The sequence below is a fragment of the Oncorhynchus nerka genome, linkage group LG13 (assembly GCF_034236695.1).
Source record: "Oncorhynchus nerka isolate Pitt River linkage group LG13, Oner_Uvic_2.0, whole genome shotgun sequence".
Lineage (NCBI taxonomy): Eukaryota > Metazoa > Chordata > Actinopteri > Salmoniformes > Salmonidae > Oncorhynchus > Oncorhynchus nerka.
The window spans coordinates 50,926,205-50,946,427 of record NC_088408.1 but is presented as its reverse complement, the minus strand read 5'-3'; the positions used below and the strand labels follow the sequence as shown (position 1 = coordinate 50,946,427).

Below are 20,223 nucleotides of genomic sequence, written 5' to 3'. Positions count from 1 at the left end.
ACCCTTTCAATGGGCGTGTCGAGAGAAGTGAGAGAATAGGGAGCACTGTTGGGGGGATCTGGCGTTGGACGGTTTCTCTGTGATTGGTTACGGTTTTGAATGAGCTGTGTTCCTGACCGTGTGTCACTTCCGGCCAGCCTGGGAGGACGTTATCACAGATAGAACAATGAGACAGATATTTCACGAATGTATAAATGCGAAGCATCTGCTTGGTGTTTCTACCCACAACCAAATATAGTAGTGAGAGGAAGCCAAGTGTATTTGGCCCGATATTCTGCAAATGTTTATATCGATGAAACATTTCATCTCAATACAGTAAGTAGTCTGTTCCCTAAACTAGAATATGTTACAAACAGAGTGGACACATTTTTGTAGACTTTACCCTTTACTAAAGGTTTTAAAAAAGTGCATTGTTTCAAAGGAGTACAAATGCGAATTGAGTTATTGCACACTCGCACATCACAGAGTAGGCATTCAATAATGGAATATGCAAATATATGCTACAACGCACCAATAGGATCTCAAATAAAATTGTGTTGGTCACATACACATGGTTAGCATATGTTATTGTGAGTGTAGCAAAATGCTTGTGCTTCTAGTTCTGAAAGTGCAGCAATATCTAACATACAGTTGAAGTCGGAAGTATACATGCACCTTAGTCAAATACATTTAAACTCAATTTTTCACAATTCTTGACATTTATTCCTAGTAAAAATACCCTGTCTTAGGTCAGTTAGGATCACCACTTTATTTTAAGAATGTGAAATGTCTGATTAATAGTAGAGAGAATGATTTATTTCAGCTTTTATTTCTTTCATCACATTCCCAGTGGGTCAGAAGATTACATACACTCATTTAGTATTTGGTAGCATTGCCTTTAAATGGTTGAACTAGGTCAAACGTTTCGGGTAGCCTTCCACAAGCTTCCCACAATAAGTTGTGTGAATTTTGTCCCATTCCTCCTGACAGAGCTGGTGTAATTGAGTCAGGTTTGTTGGCCTCCTTGCTCACATACGCTTTTTCAGTTCTGCCAACAAATTTTCTGTAGGGTTGAGGTCAGAGCTTTGTGATGGCCACTCCAATACCTTGGCTTTGTTGTCCTTAAACCATTTTGCCACAACTTTGGAAGTATGCATGGGGTCATTGTCCATTTGGAAGACCCATTTGCGACCAAGCTTTAACTTCCTGAGTGATGTCTTGAGATGTTGCTTCAATATATCCACATAATTTCCTTACCTCATGATGACATCTATTGTGTGAAGTTTTGTGAAGTTGTGAAGTGCACCAGTCCCTCCTGCAGGAAAGCACCTCCACTACATGATGCTGCCACCCCCGTGCTTCACGGTTGGTATGTTGTTCTTTGACTTGCAAGCCTTCCCCATTTTCCTCCTAACATACAATGGTCATTATGGCCAAACAGTTCTATTTTTGTTTCATCACACCAGAGGACATTTCTCCAAAAAGTACGATCTTTGTCCTCACGTGCAGTTGCAAATCGTAGTCTGGCTTTTTTATGGTGGTTTTGGAGCAGTGGCTTCTTCCTTGCTGTGAGGCCTTTCAGGTTATGTTGATATAGGACTCGTTTTACTATGGATATAGATACTTTTGTAGAAACAGAACATGTCTCCTGTGAAATTTTCAGTTACTTTAAAATTACTATCCAGACATCAATTAATATGATGGGTGTGAACACACAATCATGGGACAGCCAAATAAAATTGTCTCAGACCCTTCCTATGTACTCCACCCAAAGTTAAAACTTCTCTCCTCAGGCAGACGCAGGTTTGTCATTGTAAACTGAACAGATAGAAGAGCACTCCTTCATCCTGTTAGTAATACTCATAAACAGCAGTATGTAGGAGACCATGTGCAATGTGATAAGAACATGTGCATTATATACATACTGTACATTCAAGTTCATGCAGTTGTGTGAGGATGATGGTTCTGCTCAGTAGTGCTGTGTATTTGCACTCTGATCATTCATTAGTGAAGTCACAGCCATGGTGTTAGGTGGTATTGCCCTGTGCAGCAGAACCTATTGTAGCCATATTATTTATAGCTTATGTAATGGGTGGTTGTACTAAGCCTATACCTGCCATTTACTATTGTATTTAATTTCACCCTTTTCAGAACCACACACACTCTTGGTTAACACAATTGTCAAGCCATACTGCCATGCCGTTAATGCTCTATGTGAATCTGCGTCATTAAACAACCTCAACTGGAATCCTACCGGTCTGTCATCTGTGCCCTTATAAGCACTTGGTAGGGAACACATAATGCTAAGTAAAACCTGCCGGAAGAGATCTTAGTCGTGCAATTTTTCATATGAGTAGGATGTTTGGTGCAGTATTTTTCAAGTGGATAAATGCATGAGGACGAGTCGTCTCTCATTGAAAGACAACAACATGCGCTTCATTGAAAATCCCTGTTGACCAATCGCCGAAGAGGGGGTGTAGATTCGCGTGCCCGTGTAACACTATAGCTTCCGCCCCTCTCCTCGCCCCCACTTGGGCTCGAACCAGGGACCCTCTGCACACATCGACAACAGCCACCCTGGAATCATCGCGTTACCCATAGCTCCAAAGAAATGGGTTAACAGCATCAATGTAACAGTTTAGCTTTCGTCCCTCTCCTCGCCCCTACCTGGGCCCGAACCAGGGACCCTCTGCACACAGACAACAGTCACCCTCGCTCCACAAAAGCCGCGGCCCTTGCAGAGCAAGGGGAACAACTACTTCAAGGTCTCAGAGAGAGTGAGGTCACCGATTGAAATGCTATTAGCGCACACCACAGCTAACTAGCTAGTCATTTCACATCGGTTACACCCGATCTGTCTAAAGTCCAAAACGAACAAAAACGTCACAAAATGTCGTCATAATAAACGCTTGAACGGTTCCATACGGAACTGTTTAGGCTGGGATGCATTGGGACTCATTAACGATCAGTTAGTGTGAGGTCTGACACCGAACGCCAGGCCCAGTTTGAATTTTTGGGAAACACATTCTTTAATCCTATCTATTTTCCGTGAAATAATCACTGATCTTCCGAGGTTTGATGGGAACAAGCCAAGAAGAAAAGCAATTATGCATTTCAAAAATATTTCTCATGACCAATAAAAATAATGCAGGTATTGTACTGTACACTCACATACCAGGAATTACGGTAATCTGTTATGTTATGTTGTTACACGTGTCAAGCTTATGGGCATGTGGCAGCAGTATGTAGGAGGGAGGGTCCAAGGTGTGAGAAATGTGCAGAAGGGCATGAGACAAAAGAATGTGGAGTATTGGGGAAAGTAGTGGAATGTGTTAATTGTACGGGTGACCATGGAGCTGGGGATCAGAAATGTCCCATGCAGGAGAGGTAGGTTGAGGTTTCCACGGTTAGAGTAGTGCAGAAGTTGTCATATAGTAGTGAAGAAAGTAGAGGAAGATGGGTAAGGGGAGGAGTGGTGAAAGTAGTAGAAACATACCAGTACAGAGGGATAGGCCAAAAAGTGATATAAGTTTCAGTATAGCAATGGTTATCAATTGTACTACAGGGATGGATCGGAAGTCTCTGCCACCATAATTCAAGTTTTGGTGGCAGCTGCAGAGAGGTATTTGGGTGTGCGAGACTTGACAACAGAAGAGTTACAGGCTGTGTTAAGTGGTGATGCCCCATCCTTTTGGGATGATGGCATGAGGTAGGAATTAATGGAGTAGGGTGGTGTTAACTTTATTTTATAATATTTTGAAATTAGTGAGTGTAGTGTTAGATGGTAGGGTGTTTATTTAGTACATTTTTATTTTTCAAGCGAAGTATAAGAGAGTTGTACTCCAGTCTAGTAGGTGGCGGTAATGCAACATGCCAACTGTCGTTAAACCTCATAGAAGAAGAAGAAGAGAGGCATTGTGGGACTTTTTTTAACGCAGTCATTTACGCTGGCTATAGAAGGCATTCTCTGTCAACCCAAAGGGAAAACAAAACATATTTTGCTCAGCTAGCTGTAATATGTTGAAAAATGGACTAAATAGAAAGCTCAACTTCATCTACGTCTGTCTGAATGTCCGAATGTGTGAATATAAAACCAACTTTACCTCTAATTCAGATTACATCTCAGTTTTGGTTATCTGAAAATGAAATCATATCCAACCTATCACTATTTTTAATACAAGAAATATATAGATATATAGAAGTCTTTTTGCAATTTCAGTTTAATCCACCAGAAAATACTAATATTAATGGTATAATCTTTGTAAATGATATGAATAGGACTGGTGGAGTTATGACACACTTAACAAAAGATACAATACATGACCACAAGTATGGACACCTGCTCGTCAAACATCTCTTTCCTATATCATGGATATTAATATGTCATGGACATAAATATATCATGGACATAAATATTTTTTTCAATGATGTGACTCCGCCAATAATTACATTTAGAGGATTGGATGATTCTAAATGAATATCTAAGGCACTTCTGTTAGGATCTGTGAGAATATCTAAGGGGCTTTTTAAAAATGTATTTAATAATAATAGATTTTTTTTTAAAGTAATGATATTTTAGAGGTTTCGTTTTCATTTAACCTAGTGTGAAGAAAAAGGCAATTGTTGAACAGGGGGTGAGACATTCTCACTCATTTGTAAATAAAGGCAGTTTTTTATTTAGAATGATTTTTTTCTGGAGAAACCTAACTTCATTATTTAGCATACATTACTTGCCTATATTCAATCGACACATCTTAAAAATATAATGGAATATAAATGGAACATTTTCATTTCTTCATGCTTGTCTCAGAGCAGCGCGAAACAGTGCTGAAATAGATGTCCACAGCGGGAAGGCTATATATTATTTTGTTTTCAAAAAAACGACAGATCAATTTGTAATCTGATTAAACTTTCTGGCGCAGGCGTTCCGCTAGCGACTCACCTCGACAACATCCAGTGAAATTGCAGAGCGTGAAATTCAAATTACAGAAATAGTCATATTTAACATTCATGAAAATACAAGTGTCAAAAAAAAGCTTAACTTCTTGTTAATCCAGCCGCTATGTCAGATTTCAAAAAGGCTTTACGGCGAATGCACACCATGCGATCATCTGAGGACAGCGTCCCGCACACAAAAGCATTAAAAACCTTTTTCAACCAGGCAGGTGCGCCACAAAAGTCAGAACTAGCAATAAAATAAATGACTTACATTAGAAGATCTTCTTCTGTTGGCACTCCAAAAGGTCCCAGCTTTATCACAAATGGTCCTTTTATTCGATAAAGTCCTTCTTTATTTCCAGAAAAACTCAGTTTAGCTGGCTCGCTTCATTCAATAATCCACCGGTTTCCCTCAAAATGCATACCAAATGAATCCCAAACTTTACCAATAAACTTCTCCAAACAAGTTAAAACAACGTTTATAATCAAACCTCAATCAAATTTAAGACGGAGAATCGCTATTGACTTCACCGGAGATAAACAACAAAGAATGCGCTCTCATCCACGCGCATGAAAACACTACAGCCAAAATGGGAGCCACTTAGAAAAACTACAAATTCTAGCAAATTGTTCCAAAAACAAGCCTGAAACTCTTTCTAAAGACTGTTGGCATCTAGTGGAAGCCCTAGGAACTGCAATCTGGGAGGTTTTCCCTTCATTATAAATATGACAGCCATTGGAAACAGTGGTAGGCTGAACAGTGGCGCTGTACAACGTGAAAGAGTATTTGAAAGAGTATTTTCCAGTAAGCAACAATTTTTTTACCTTCATTAGACAACTTTATTCCAATATTTCTTTAATTCAGTGACATTTATTCCCATAGTAATTCATTATGATCTATAGCTAAATAAACATTGGCATTTTAAAAGAGTATTTTATTAACGAAAGCGTAGATGCTGATGAAGAAATACAGTGCTGTACAGTATATGCTTTTACATTTGGATAATAAAGCATTATTTACATTGACTGGCCTACCCCGGCCAAACCCAGGTGACGCTGGGCCAATTGTGCGTCGACCTATGGCACTCCCAATCACGGTCGGATATGATACAGCCTCTATTCGAACCAGGAACTGTAGTAATACCTCTTGCACTGAGATGCAGTGACTTAGACCACTGCACCACTCGGGTGACATGACATACACATATATGTATGTATGTGTCATGAAAATTAACCATGTGTAGGTAGATGTGAAAAGGTAGATACAAATTATTTATTTGGGGGCTTCACACCTAGCTCGACTATGAGTCAATTCTTTAGTAAAGGTTGAATAGTCTATTGTTCAGCTAATAGCCCATCCTAGAAACGTCAGCAGAATTCACAGCCTGGTATGCTTGTGAAAAAGGATACTTTTTCCCCTTTCCACTTTTTAAAGATTCCAATTGATGGTGTTTTTAGCCACAATTGGCCCCAACCCCAATTAATACATTTAGGCACAGTCGATAGCATGCTGGACTTCGGGCTAGAATGTTGAGGGTCCGAAACCTGCTCCCTGCTTGTTTCATTGCTCTGAGACCGACATTACATGCCGGTCGGTTACTCCCATCTCATTCCTCACCCTCCACCATGCATCATTCTCCGCCTGAGTGGCTCGCTTGTGGGCCTGCTGGCAGGATATGGCAGCACCTTCGGTTGTGCGTCAAGAATTCAGCATAGCAAGTTTGTATGAAGGTCTGGTTATTTACATGCAAATAGTAATATGCTCTAAACTGCTCTGGTGACAAACTTTGCTGCCCTGTTTTCAATCGTCTACATGGCTGGGAGAACGTCCTCAGATTAATGCAGATGAAGGGAGTTAGATATGCATAGGAAGTGTAGTGTACTGTTTTCTTTCTGTATATATGAATTACAAATCAGCCTTTACTTAAATCATGTTTCTTTTACTTAAATCATGTTTCTAGTCTATTGTATAGTTACAATGTATAGTCATTGATGTCCCAGGAGCAGGAGTGGTAAACACTGTTGAAGTGTATAATTGTAATACATACATGCAGACACAGCATCATTCAAAGAATGCAGTTGGATACACCTGGTGTTGGATATGACTGGGGAAAAAATAGCTAAAAATGCGAGTTTCATAAATGAACTTTTTTCATCATTTCTCCACATTAACTAACACATTCCTCACAATTGTATTTTTTTTAGCTTGACTCGTTATGACGTTATAATTACTTACATTTGCTTCCACCATAATGTTTTTGTCTGACAATTTTGCTGAAGAAAGTCACCAGCGACGGGTGGCATAAAGTCAAATTCGTCATTGGAATCACTCGATATGAGCGAAACTTTGGGACCCAAATGCATAATGAGTGCTCTAACTCCCCTGTGGTGGTCTGAAGCAATGAAGCCGTAACGCTGGGTACCTCTAAGTCTCACGGCGTAAGCTCACAACTTTTAAAGGAGGAACCACTGTAGGCTGGTTGTCTTTTTCTGAAATAATTATTTTCACTTGCCCACAACTTCCGTTAGCTTGCTAAGGTTAGCATGCTAGCTAATTACACTGACAGCTGTCAGTCAATGCCTTATTTGTTGAAATCACCACAACGTTCCCACCCCCAATTCCTTATGTATTAGCAACCTGTGTCAGTCTTCGAGGTGGAACATAAAGAGCATTTCCACTCTAGGACAGGAATTACACAAAATAGGTGAGGTAACTTCTTCTGAGGTGGGTCTTTAATATTTAGAGCAAGCGTTGGGGCACTTAACAAATCTCCCCCGGTCAGAAGATGCTATCGTGAATAGGAGCTTAAGCAGTTAGCATCTATGAATGGGGTAGCCTAGTCCATGGCTAACGGAGTAGCCTCCTATGTACAAATGACTAACACTAGTCGCAGTTCTCACAAACCGAATGTTGGCTAGCTAACTTTAGTGGTACATAAACCACCTTGTTTAACTAGCTAACATCACAATAAAATCACCTCTTTATGATAGAAACATCTATGGAATCTTACTCTGCTGTCTGCACATGTTTCTTGTTAACACTTTTTCTTGGCAAAGCTAATATAACAGGAGCTACTATAAATCAAATTCTCTGGCCTAAGCTCCACTCTTGTCTCAGGTTACAATTGGACATGGCTTGAATGTCACTCACCAGCTCGTGTCCCCAAGCTGCCTCCTAATGATATCCAGACTGCACTGTATGTTAAAGCAACTAGACGACGGCCGATGGACAGTGACCGACAAGAAGGTACAGCTTCTCCATTTTAAAATGAAACCGCTTTTTTTATGTGACGCTGATAATAAGCTGTCAGCATTGTACATTAATTTTTTTCTATAGCCTTAATGGTGTGTGGGTGAACGGAGAACGAATTCCTGTGGATAAAGCTCTATTGCTTAGGCTTGGGGACACTATAAAGCTGAAAGTGACCCTTGTTGGCACCGAAGTGGAGCATGAGTACATACTGATTCGGCAGCGCCTCGAAGACATCAAACCCTACCTAGCGAAGGGACCTAGTGAAGTGGCCTGCACCGCCTCCAGAACCAAGAAGAGTAAGAGGAAATTGAATTCTGATGAAATGGAGCCTTCGACCTCATTTAAATCGAAGCCCTACGCTCTGCCACAGACAGTCACAGGGCTTGCCCTGTCCTACAGACAAGCCCCGGGAGGGACCAGGGTACGGGAGGAGGCCGGGCCCAGCATGCGGCAGCATCAGAGGCTGGACTCTCCTTCAGAGGGACCCAGCAGTCCTACTCGCAAACGTAAGTCTGTTGCTGTTGGTGCTTCACCCATGTCTAACCCCTTGGACAGGTTTTATGTAGTAAAAGTGAATATCTCTCAATTATCAAAAATCTGTCCTCCCCTTTGTCTGCACCGATTACGAAAATACTTGACAATTAAAACAATATGGTGAAAGCTTATCATTAGGCTGGCTTTCACCAGGTACATTTTAGATCATACATGGGAATAGATTTCTTAAATTAAAATCAATTGGAGCTGATTTCCTGGTGGTTTTGCAGTCTTATGTCCCACAAGGATTGACTTTTTTGCTTAAACTTGGGGGCCCAAATAAAACCTGCGGGACACAAGTTGGGGAACCCTGCTCAGTGGTACTGTGTGCCTCTCATAGTCTGTTCTTGATTGTGTGATTGTGAAGAGACCTTTGGTGGCATGTCTTGTGGGGTCTGCATAGGTGTTCGAGCTCCGTGCTATTAGTTTAAACAGACATCTCAGTGCATTCAGCATTGCAACAAGTAGTGATGAAGTCAATCTTTCCTCCACTTTGAGCCATGCGAGATTTACATGCATATTATTGTTAGCTCTCAGTGTACATTTAAGGGCCAGCCGTGCTGCCCTGTTCTGTGCCAATTGTCATTTTTTGAAGTCCCCTCTTTGTGGCACCTGACCACACGACTGAACAGTAGTCCAGATGCGACAACTAGGGCCTGTAGGACCTGCCTTGTTGATAGTGTTGTTTAAAAGGCAGAGTAGCACCTGTTGTATTAAAATGTTTTGACCATGAGTTTACAATCCATTGTTATCCAAGCAGTTTAGTCACCTCAATTTCCAACATTTTTTTATTACAAGATTTAGTTGAGGTTTAGGTGTTAGTGAATGATTTGTCCCAAATACAACGCTTTTAGTATTTGAAATATTTAACACTAACTTATTCCCTGCCACTCATTCTGAAACTAACTACAGCTCTTTTAAGTGTTGCAGTAATTTCACTTGCTGTAATAGTGGACATGTAAAGTGTTAAGTCATCCACATACTTTATTGACTCTGTCAGGGTACTGACACAGAACCCCTCCACTGGTTTCTCGGGCTCAGTGCTAGTGAATGACACTCAACCTGTCTTCATCATAAGGGAGGTTTCTGAGTCAAAGGTGAACAAGGTGATTAGCTCACTAAAGAACTCTAAAGCCAAAGATGTGTTTGGGATGGACTCTACCTTTCTTAAAAACTACAAAGAGTCACTCATTGGCCCCATTACTAAGGTCACCAACACATCTATTGGTCTCGGTGTGTTTCCAAGGGTATGGAAGTCGGCCATAATAACGGCCATCTTTAAATCAGGCGACCCTGCTGACGTGAGTAACTACAGGCCCATTAGTATACTACCTGTGGTGTCAAAGGTTGTTGAAAAGTGTGTAGCAGAACAACTGATTGCCCACCTCAACAACAGCCCCTTCACATTACACTCCATGCAGTTTGGCTTCAGAGCGAAACACTCCACAGAAACGGCCAACTGCTTTCTTCTGGAAAATGTGAAGTCCAAGATGGACAAAGGGGGTGCTGTTGGGGCTGTGTTTCTGGACCTAAGGAAGGCTTTTGATACTGTTAACCATGAGATTCTCATCACAAAATTGTCCAAGTTCAACTTTTCCCCTGATGCCTTGAGATGGATGAAATCATACCTTGAAGGCAGAACTCAGTGTGTCAGAGTAAGCAATGAGCTGTCGCCCACTCGTAGCTATGATGTGGGCGTGCCCCAAGGGTCAATACTGGGGCCCCTCCTGTTCAGCCTGTACATTAATGATCTGCCTTCTGTCTGTACTGGGTCTGAAGTTCAAATGTATGCAGATGATACAGTGATATATGTGCATGCAAAGAGCAAACAACAAGCTGCACAAGAACTCACTACTGTAATGGTCCAGGTTACAAAGTGGCTCAGTGACTCGTGTTTGCATCTCAATGTGAAAAAAACTGTTTGCATGTTCTTCACAAAGAGAGCAACAGATGCTACTGAGCCAGATGTCTATGTGTCAGGGGAGAAGCTCCAGGTGGTATCCAATTTTAAGTACCTTGGCATCATACTTGATTCCAACCTCTCTTTTAAAAAGCATGTGAAAAAGGTAATTCAAATAACCAAATTCAACCTAGCTAATTTCCGATTTATACGAAATTGTTTGACTACAGAGGTAGCAAAACTGTACTTCGAAACTATGATACTCCCCCACTTAACATACTGCTTGACTAGTTGGGCCCAAGCTTCCTGTACAACATTAAAACCTATTCAGTCTGTCTACAAACAGGCTCTCAAAGTGCTTGATAGGAAGCCCAATAGCCATCATCATTGTCGCATGTCTTGTATTCAAGATCCTTAATGGCCTGGCTCCCCCTCCACTCAATATTTTTGTTAAACAGAAAACCCAGACATATGGCAGCAGATCCACAAGGTCTGCCATGAGAGGTGACTGTATAGTTCCCCTAAGGAAAAGCACCTTTAGTAAATCTGCATTCTCTGTGAGAGCTTCCCATGTCTGGAATACACTGCCATCAGACACACATAACTGCACCACATATCACACTTTCACAAAATGCTTGAAGACATGGCTAAAGGTCAATCAGATTTGTGAACATGGTCCCTAGCTGTGTGTTGCCGCTTTCCATGTTGTCTGTTGTCTGTAGCTTGTGAGGTGTGGAAACACTTTGTTGCTTTTATGAATTTTGTCTTGCTGCTTTTTGTTCTGTCTGTATGCTACGTCTTGCTTGTCCTATGTTGCTCTGTCTGTATGCTATGTCTTGCTTGTCCTATGTTGCTATGTCTTGCTTGTTCTATGTTGCTATTGTCTATATTGTAATTGTTTTTAATAAACTGCCCAGGGACTGCGGTTGAAAATTAGCCGGCTGGCTAAAACCGTCACTTTTACTGAAACGTTGATTAATGTGCACTGTCCCTGTAAAAATAAAAAATAAACTCAAACTCATACATACAGTAGACACACTGGCTTTACTCAAAGCCAATGGCATGTCATTAGTAAAGATTGAAAAAAGTAAGGAGCTAAACAGCTGCCCTGGGGAATTCCTCATTCTACTTGGAGTATGTTGGAGAGGCATCCATTAAAGTGTGTTCTGTTAGACAGGTAACCCTTTATCCACAATATAGCACGGGGTGTAAAGCCACAATACACGTTTTTCCAGCAGCAGACTATGATCGATAATGTCAAAAGTGGCACTGAAGTCTAGCAAAATAGATCCCACAATATTTTTCTTCAACTTCTCTCAGCCAATCATCAGTCATTTGTGCTGTGCTTGCTTGTGCTGTGCTTATTGAATGTCAATTTGTTTACTGTAAAATAGCATTGTATCTGGTCATGCACAATTTTTATCCAAAAGTTTACTAATGGGTTGGTAACAGGCTGATTTTGTAAAGGGGGCTTTAATGTTCTTGGGTAGCTGAATGACCTCTGCTTCCCCCCAGTCCTGAGTGCACACACTTTCCAGTAGGATTAGATTTAAGATGTGGCAAATAGGAGTGGCAATATCGCCCGCCATTATCCTCAGTAATTTTCCGTCTGAGTTGTCAGACCCCGGTGGCTTGTCATTGTTGATAGAAAAATGTTTCACCTCTTCCACACTTACTTTACGGAATTCAAAATTACAATGCTTGTCTTTTGATCATTTGATCGGTTATACTTGGATGTGTAGAGTCAACGTTTGTTGCTGGCATGTCATGCCTAAGTTTACAAATCTTGCCTATTAAAAAATCATTAATTGGCATTATCATTGGGTTTTGTAATGAATGAGCCATCTGATTCAATGAATGATGGAGCTGAGTGCTTTTTTGCCCAAAATTTGGTTTGGGATCCAAAGCTTTTTACTATAATTTTTTTATATAATTTATCTTTGTTTTATAGTATAGTTTATTTTTATTTTTTCAGTTTAGTCATAAGATTTCTCAATTTTCAGTATGTTTGCCAATCGGTTGTGCAGCCAGACTTATTTGCCATTCCTTTTGCCTCATCACTCTCAACCATACATTTTTTTAAATTCCTCATCAATCCACAGGGATTTAACACTTTTTAGTACTTTTCTTAGTGGGTGCATTCTTATTGGTAACTGGAATAAGCAATTTCATATGTGTCAAGTGCAGCCTAAGTAAAAAAAATCTAACCGGTTTTTGCTTTTTCATTGTGGGGTTTTGTGTGTAGGTTGATTAAAAAATATTTAATCAATTTTAGAATAAAGCTGTAATATAACAACATGTGGAAAAAGTCAACGGTTTTGAATACTTTACGAATGCACAGTATGTTAATGTGAGCTACTGTTAGCACTTTTCTGTGATGCTTGATTATTTACATTTCTTTACTGGGAAGCTTAGTAGAGGTAGACATGCTCATGTTATTTATGTTAGTGCATTGTGTGAGCTGCATACAGTGGACTTCCTGCTAGGGTACATCGCCTCTGGTTCATAGGCACATGGTTACTGCATACAATAATTATTCTCCATTCATATAGACTGAACAAAAATATAAACACATGTGTTGGTCGCATGTTTCATGAGCTGAAACAAAAGATGCCCAGAAATGTTCCATACGCACAAAAACGTATTTCTCTAAAATATTGTGCACAGATTTGTTTAGATCCCTGTTAGTGAGTATTTTTTTGCCAAGATAATCCATCCACCTGACAGGTGTGGCATATCTGGAAGCTGATTAATCATGATCATTACAAAGGTGCACCTTTGCTGGGGACAATAAAAGACCACTAAAATGTACTGTTTTGTCACACAACATAATGCCACAGATGTCTCAAGTTTTGAAGGCACATGCATTTGACATGCTAACTGCAGGAATGTCCACCAGAGCTGTTGCCAGATAATGTAATGTTAATTTCTCTACCATAAGCCCATGTCATTTGACAATTTGGCAGTACATCCAACTTGCCTAACAAACGCAGACCACGTGTAACCACGCCAGCCCAGAACCTCCACATCCGGCTTCTTCACCTGCGGGATCGTCTGAGACCAGCCACCCGGACAGCTGATGAAACTGAGGTTTTGCACAACCAAATAATTTCTGCACAAACTGTCAGAAACCGTCCCAGGGAAGCTAATCTGCATGCTCATCGTTCTCACCTTGGTCTTGACCTGACTGCAGTTCGGTGTCCTAACCAACTTCACTGGGAAAATACTCACCTTCGATGGCCACTGGCATGCTGGAGAAGTGTGCTCTTCACGGATTAATCCCGGTTTGAACTGTACCTGTCGTATGGCGTCATGTTGGCGAGTGATGTGGTGAACGTTGTGAAGGGAGTGCCCCATGGTGACGGTAGGGTTATGGTGTGGGCAGCTACAGACAATGAAAACAATTACATTTATTTATGGCAATTTGCATGCACAGAGATACCGACGAAATTGTGAGGCCCATTGTCTTGCCATTCATCTGCCACCATTACTTCATGTTTCAGCATGATCATGCACTGCCCTATGTCGCAACGATCTGTGTACAGTTCCTGGACGCTGAAAATGTCCCAGTTCTTCCATGGCCTGCATACTCACCAGACATGTCACCCATTGAGCATGTTAGGATGCTTTAGAACGACGTGTACGATGGCATGTTAACTTCGCAAAGCCATTGAAGAGGAATGGGACAACATTCCACAAGCCACAATAAACTGCCTGATTTAACACTGTGAAGGAGATGTCACACCAGATAATGACTGGTTTTCTGATCCACACCCCTTTTTTAAAAACTTTTTTTAAGGTATATTATTAGTGTAAATACCAGTCTTACGTCATTCCCATTTGATAGCAATAAGTGTCTCGTACTGTTCAGTTTACTTCTCTGTCTGGAATTATAGCTTCTGACTGGAAGATGCTTTACTGTAATCTTAATCTCAATCTGTAATCCCAATTTTATCACAATGAAAGATTACCTTAAAGGCCCATTGCAGATGTTTTTATCTGAATATCAAAACATTTCTGGGTAACAATTTAGTACCTTACTGTAATAGTTTACCATTCAAATGGTAAAAAATTAATATTTACATTTACATTTAAGTCATTTAGCAGACGCTCTTATCCAGAGCGACTTACAAATTGGTGCGTTCACCTTAAGACATCCAGTGGAACAGCCACTTTACAATAATGCATCTAAATCTTTCAAGGGGGGTGAGAAGGATTACTTTATCCTATCCTAGGTATTCCTGAAAGAGGTGGGGTTTCAGGTGTCTCCGGAAGGTGGTGATTGACTCCGCTGTCCTGGCGTCGTGAGGGAGTTTGTTCCACCATTGGGGGGCCAGAGCAGCGAACAGTTTTGACTGGGCTGCGCGGGAACTGTACTTCCTCAGTGGTAGGGAGGCGAGCAGGCCAGAGGTGGATGAACGCAGTGCCCTTGTTTGGGTGTAGGGCCTGATCAGAGCCTGGAGGTACTGAGGTGCCGTTCCCCTCACAGCTCCGTAGGCAAGCACCATGGTCTTGTAGCGGATGCAAGCTTCAACTGGAAGCCAGTGGAGAGAGCGGAGGAGCGGGGTGACGTGAGAGAACTTGGGAAGGTTGAACACCAGACGGGCTGCGGCGTTCTGGATGAGTTGTAGGGGTTTAATGGCACAGGCAGGGAGCCCAGCCAACAGCGAGTTGCAGTAATCCAGACGGGAGATGACAAGTGCCTGGATTAGGACCTGCGCTGCTTCCTGTGTGAGGCAGGGTCGTACTCTGCGGATGTTGTAGAGCATGAACCTACAAGAACGGGCCACCGCCTTGATGTTAGTTGAGAACGACAGGGTGTTGTCCAGGATCACGCCAAGGTTCTTAGCACTCTGGGAGGAGGACACAATGGAGTTGTCAACCGTGATGGCGAGATCATGGAACGGGCAGTCCTTCCCCGGGAGGAAGAGCAGCTCCGTCTTGCCGAGGTTCAGCTTGAGGTGGTGATCCGTCATCCACACTGATATGTCTGCCAGACATGCAGAGATGCGATTCGCCACCTGGTCATCAGAAGGGGGAAAGGAGAAGATTAATTGTGTGTCGTCTGCATAGCAATGATAGGAGAGACCATGTGAGGTTATGACAGAGCCATATGTACCAATATGTAGAAATAGCAAAAAATATATATTTAATACATTTGCTAGGGCTGTCAGAGTGGTTTGAATGGGGAGGGGAAAACTAGTTGTTATTGGCAGAGAGGTTTGGTGCTCTCTTTATTAGTCTAATTAAATTTATACCACCTGGTGATGTCACCAGGCAAGCCAAAACTCAAAGCATGCAAAACCTGTTGATTGTGTAGATTGTATTTTTTAACCAGCAACTATCAGAAAATAACACCGATCAAATATTTATGTGCTTTTACAGTGTTAGTTTCGTCTGTTGTACAAGGATACAAAACACAGGTAAAACAGAATTGATTGCTCTGCGCATTTAATCAGAGTTGTTTGGTTTCGATCCTCGATCTCCCCTACAGGCAGAAGCTTAACTGCGCCCACAGCATCTGACTGCACTGCATCAGAGAGTGGCGAAAGCGGAAGGACGAGTGCCCTATCTGCTGGCAGGCCATCCTGTCGCAGAGCCGTTCGCATGTGCTGGTCAACTGCATCGACCGCATGGTGGAGCAGTTCATCCCCGACATGAAGCAGCGTCGCCTGGTGCTCATCACCGAGAAGAAAGGTGAGAGGTATGTTCACCCTGCTCCTAGGTTCGCAGAGGTTGTTGAAATTCATTGATGGCGATGTGGATGGATAGATGGATGTTTAAGTGAATTGCAAGGACCATATCCACTTGTTGTAAAAAATAGAGCTATGGTCCCTGCAATTCCCTATGCACTCATTTTGATTTCTCTTTTCACTCAGAAACATTCAACCATCTGCCACATCTCCACCCATGAATTCTAGGGTCGTGTTCAGTAGGGAGCAAACATTTTTAATTGGGGAGGTACCTGTCCAATAACAGATTCTCATTTTCCATTGCAATACATTTTTCTATGGTGTGTCCTACCGAACACGACCCAGGTCACTGTGGGTCTATGAAAGCTCATGATGCCTTCCACTGTCTCTTTCCACACAGCCCAACCGGGGGAGCTGATGGTGATCCATGAAGACAGTAGCAATAGTAGCAGCACAAAGTGACCTCTCCATGGATAGCTTCAGCTCCATAATCTCTCTGGAAGAGTGCGACCATTGGGGCTCCAGCGACAATTCCGATGAGTACAATGACGAGGTTTAGCCCATTTGACATTGTTACACGTTACTTTTTTATTCATTTGAAATTAAATGTTCAGGCTAAGACAGTCGTAGAGAATACAGAGAAGGGAAGAAAGTCCGTCTTTGCCAGGAAACCAACGCACTCGATATTGTACGACAAATACCGTTAGTGTTCATATATATTTTTTGTAAAAATGTATTTTTCGTTCATTTATTTTTTCCAATGAAACAGAATATAAAATGTTACTTCATTGATTTGAATAGTCACATAATGAATCTGCCAAGAAATGGAAACTTGGTGGCGCCAGGCCAGTTAAACATTTTTGTGAGCTTAACCGTGGTCATTGTTCATTTACCTTTTTTTATATGATGGTGAGGGTCTTATTGGTAAACAAATGGCAAAACCATATAATATTGATACAATATAATCTGCTCTTAAGACCAGACAGGATGACTTTGGTTAAGAACATTGGACTAGTAACCGAAATGTCGCTAGTTTGAAAATACCAATCTGACTAGGTGAAAAATTGTTCTGTGCCCTTGAGCAAGCCCAACTTAACCCTAATTGCTCCTGTAAGTCGCTCTGAATAAGTGTATGATAAATGCCGAAATGATTACATTTATTTTTTAGAAGTGTGTCCCATAGAATGCCTAAGTCTGACTTGGAAAGGCAAATTTGATCTATGTAAGCCATGCCTTGAATACACAGAGAATGGCATGCATACATCCTGACAGTACCTCTAGTTTGCCTAAATTCCACTGATCTCAAATTGCACTTTCCATCTACTCTTTGGCAATTTTACACATCACCACATTGCCTAGCAACTAATGCAACTGCTCCTTGTGCCATGAAGGCAAAATGGAAAACTGTGATTGCACCACCATCCCAACAATAATGCAGGAAACATTACTGGTACTCTTCATAGACAAACAGATTCTGTTGTAAATAAAGATGGTCTGTATTCAATTTTCCAAGAGCGAAACTCTTATCTGTATGAAACTGGTGGCACTCAGTGAGCTATATGGGCCAATATCCTACTGTGCTGTATGGGGAAGCAGTTCTGTTAGTTTGATGGCATCCCATTTTAAACTGTTCTCTATTGACAATCTTTTTTTCAACCATATATTTTGTGTCCCCTGCCAATTCTACTTTAACTACCAAAGTGAATTATGAAGTTCAATGGTTTGTTAGTTCAACATATGCAGATTTTCCCCGCAGTGTTTCATGAAACCTGTTTGGTTCTTCAGACACAATGGGGCGAAAATCCAAACAAACAACATCACCATGCCGTGTAGACTCATGGATGACACTGGAATTTCCCACAGATTATTCTACTACCAGTTCCAGGCAAGACCAGATGCAGCCTGATATCCCGAGTGCATTTCAGCGCCTGCTTCCAGAGCCCTGCTCCTCTCCTGCTCTGTCAAGCCAGCCATTGTCAAGCCAGTCAATTTGAAGCTGAGTACAATGGAAGCGTGTCTGTCATGCTACGTTACATGAGGACGACAGGGACGGACAGCCCCGGGGCCCAAGTCCTCCCACCTTCCTCCTCCAAGAGCCTCTGCCATGATGTGTCAGGAACAGAGCGATGTAAGCAACAGTTACCCCATCCCTCTCTCTCTTGTGCACTCTCTCTCTCTGTTCCGCCTGTCTTTTTCTGTCTTCCCCCTTCTTCCCTCATTGCATTGAAGCGTTTGGGTCGTGTCCTATTAAGCTACTGAGTAGGGTTACCCATCACATTACATAATTAAACAAAGATCCTCCTAATACACCATATAATGGACCTTAGGCCTACAGTGTCATGATAACGTTAAGCACTGCCCCTGCCTAACCCCTTCTCCCACTATATATACTGAACAAAAATATAAATGCAAAAATCAACCATTTCAATGATTTTACTGAGTATACAGTACATTCGTGGCCAAAAGTTTTGAGAATGACACAAATATAAATTTTCATAGAGTCTGCTGCCTCAGTTTGTATGATGGCAATTTGCATATACTCCAGAATGTTATGAAGAGTGATCAGATGAATTGCAATTAATTGCAAAGTCCCTCATTGCCATGCAAATGAACTGAATCCCCAAAAAATATTTCCACTGCATTTCAGCCCTGCCACAAAAGGACCAGCTGACATCATGTCAGTGATTCTCTTGTTAACACAGGTGTGAGTGTTGACGAGGACAAGGCTGGAGATCACTCTGTCATGCTGATTGAGTTTGAATAACAGACTGGAAGTTTCAAAAGGAGGGTGGTGCTTGGAATCCTTGTTCTTCCTCTTTCAGCCATGGTTACCTTGAAGGAAACACATGCCGTCATCATTGCTTCGCACAAAAAGGGCTTCACAGGCAAAGATATTGCTGCCAGTAAGATTGCACCTAAATCAACCATTTATCAGATCATTAAGAACTTCAAGGAGCGGTTCAATTGTTGTGAAGAAGGCTTCAGGGCACCCAAGAAAGTCCAGCAAGTGCCAGCACCGTCTCTCCTAAAGTTGATTCAGCTGCGGGATCAGGGCACCACCAGTACAGAGCTTGCTCAGGAATGGCAGCAGGCAGGTGTGAGTTCATCTGCACGCACAGTGAGGCGAAGACTTTTGGAGGATGGCCTGGTGTCAAGAAGGGCAGCAAAGAAGTCACTTCTCTCCATGAAAAACACCAGGGACAGACTGATATTCTGCAAAAGGTACTGGGATTGGACTGCTGAGGACTGGGGTGAAGTCATTTTCTCGGATGGATACCCTTTCTGATTGTTTGGGGCATCCGGAAAAAAGCCTGTCCGAAGAAGACATGGTGAGCGCTACCATCAGTCCTGTGTCATGCCAAAAGTAAAGCATCCTGAGACCATTCATGTGTGGGGTTGCTTCTCAGCCAAGGGAGGGGGCTCACTCACAATTTTGCCTAAGAACACAGCCATGAATAAAGAATGGTACCAACACATCGTCCAGTTTGGTGACGAACAATGCCTTTTCCAGCATGATGGAGCACCTTGCCATAAAGCAAAAGTGATAACTAAGTGGCTCAGGGAACAAAACATTGATATTTTGGGTCCATGGCCAGGAAACCCCCCAGAGCTTAATCCCATTGAGAACGTGTGGTCAATCCTCAAGAGGCGGGTGGACAAACAAAAACCCACATATTCTGACAAACTCCAAGCATTGATTATGCAAGAATGGACTGCCATCAGTCAGGATGTGGCCCAGAAGTTAATTGACAGGGCGGATTGCAGAGGTCTGATTGGGCGGATTGCAAATATTGACTCTTTGCATCAACTTGTCAATAAAAGCCTTGGACACTTATGAAATGCTTGTCATTATACTTCAGTATTCCATAGTAACAACTGACAAAAATATCTAAAGACACTGAAGCAGCACACTTTGTGAAAAGTTA

The 20,223-nt window shown here is 41.8% G+C and overlaps 1 pseudogene; it reads left to right on the top strand.

Annotated features, from left to right (window-relative positions):
- Positions 1 to 147: 147 nt before the first annotated feature.
- LOC115140525 (E3 ubiquitin-protein ligase rnf8-like) lies at positions 148 to 20,014 on the top strand (annotated as a pseudogene).
- Positions 20,015 to 20,223: the final 209 nt, after the last annotated feature.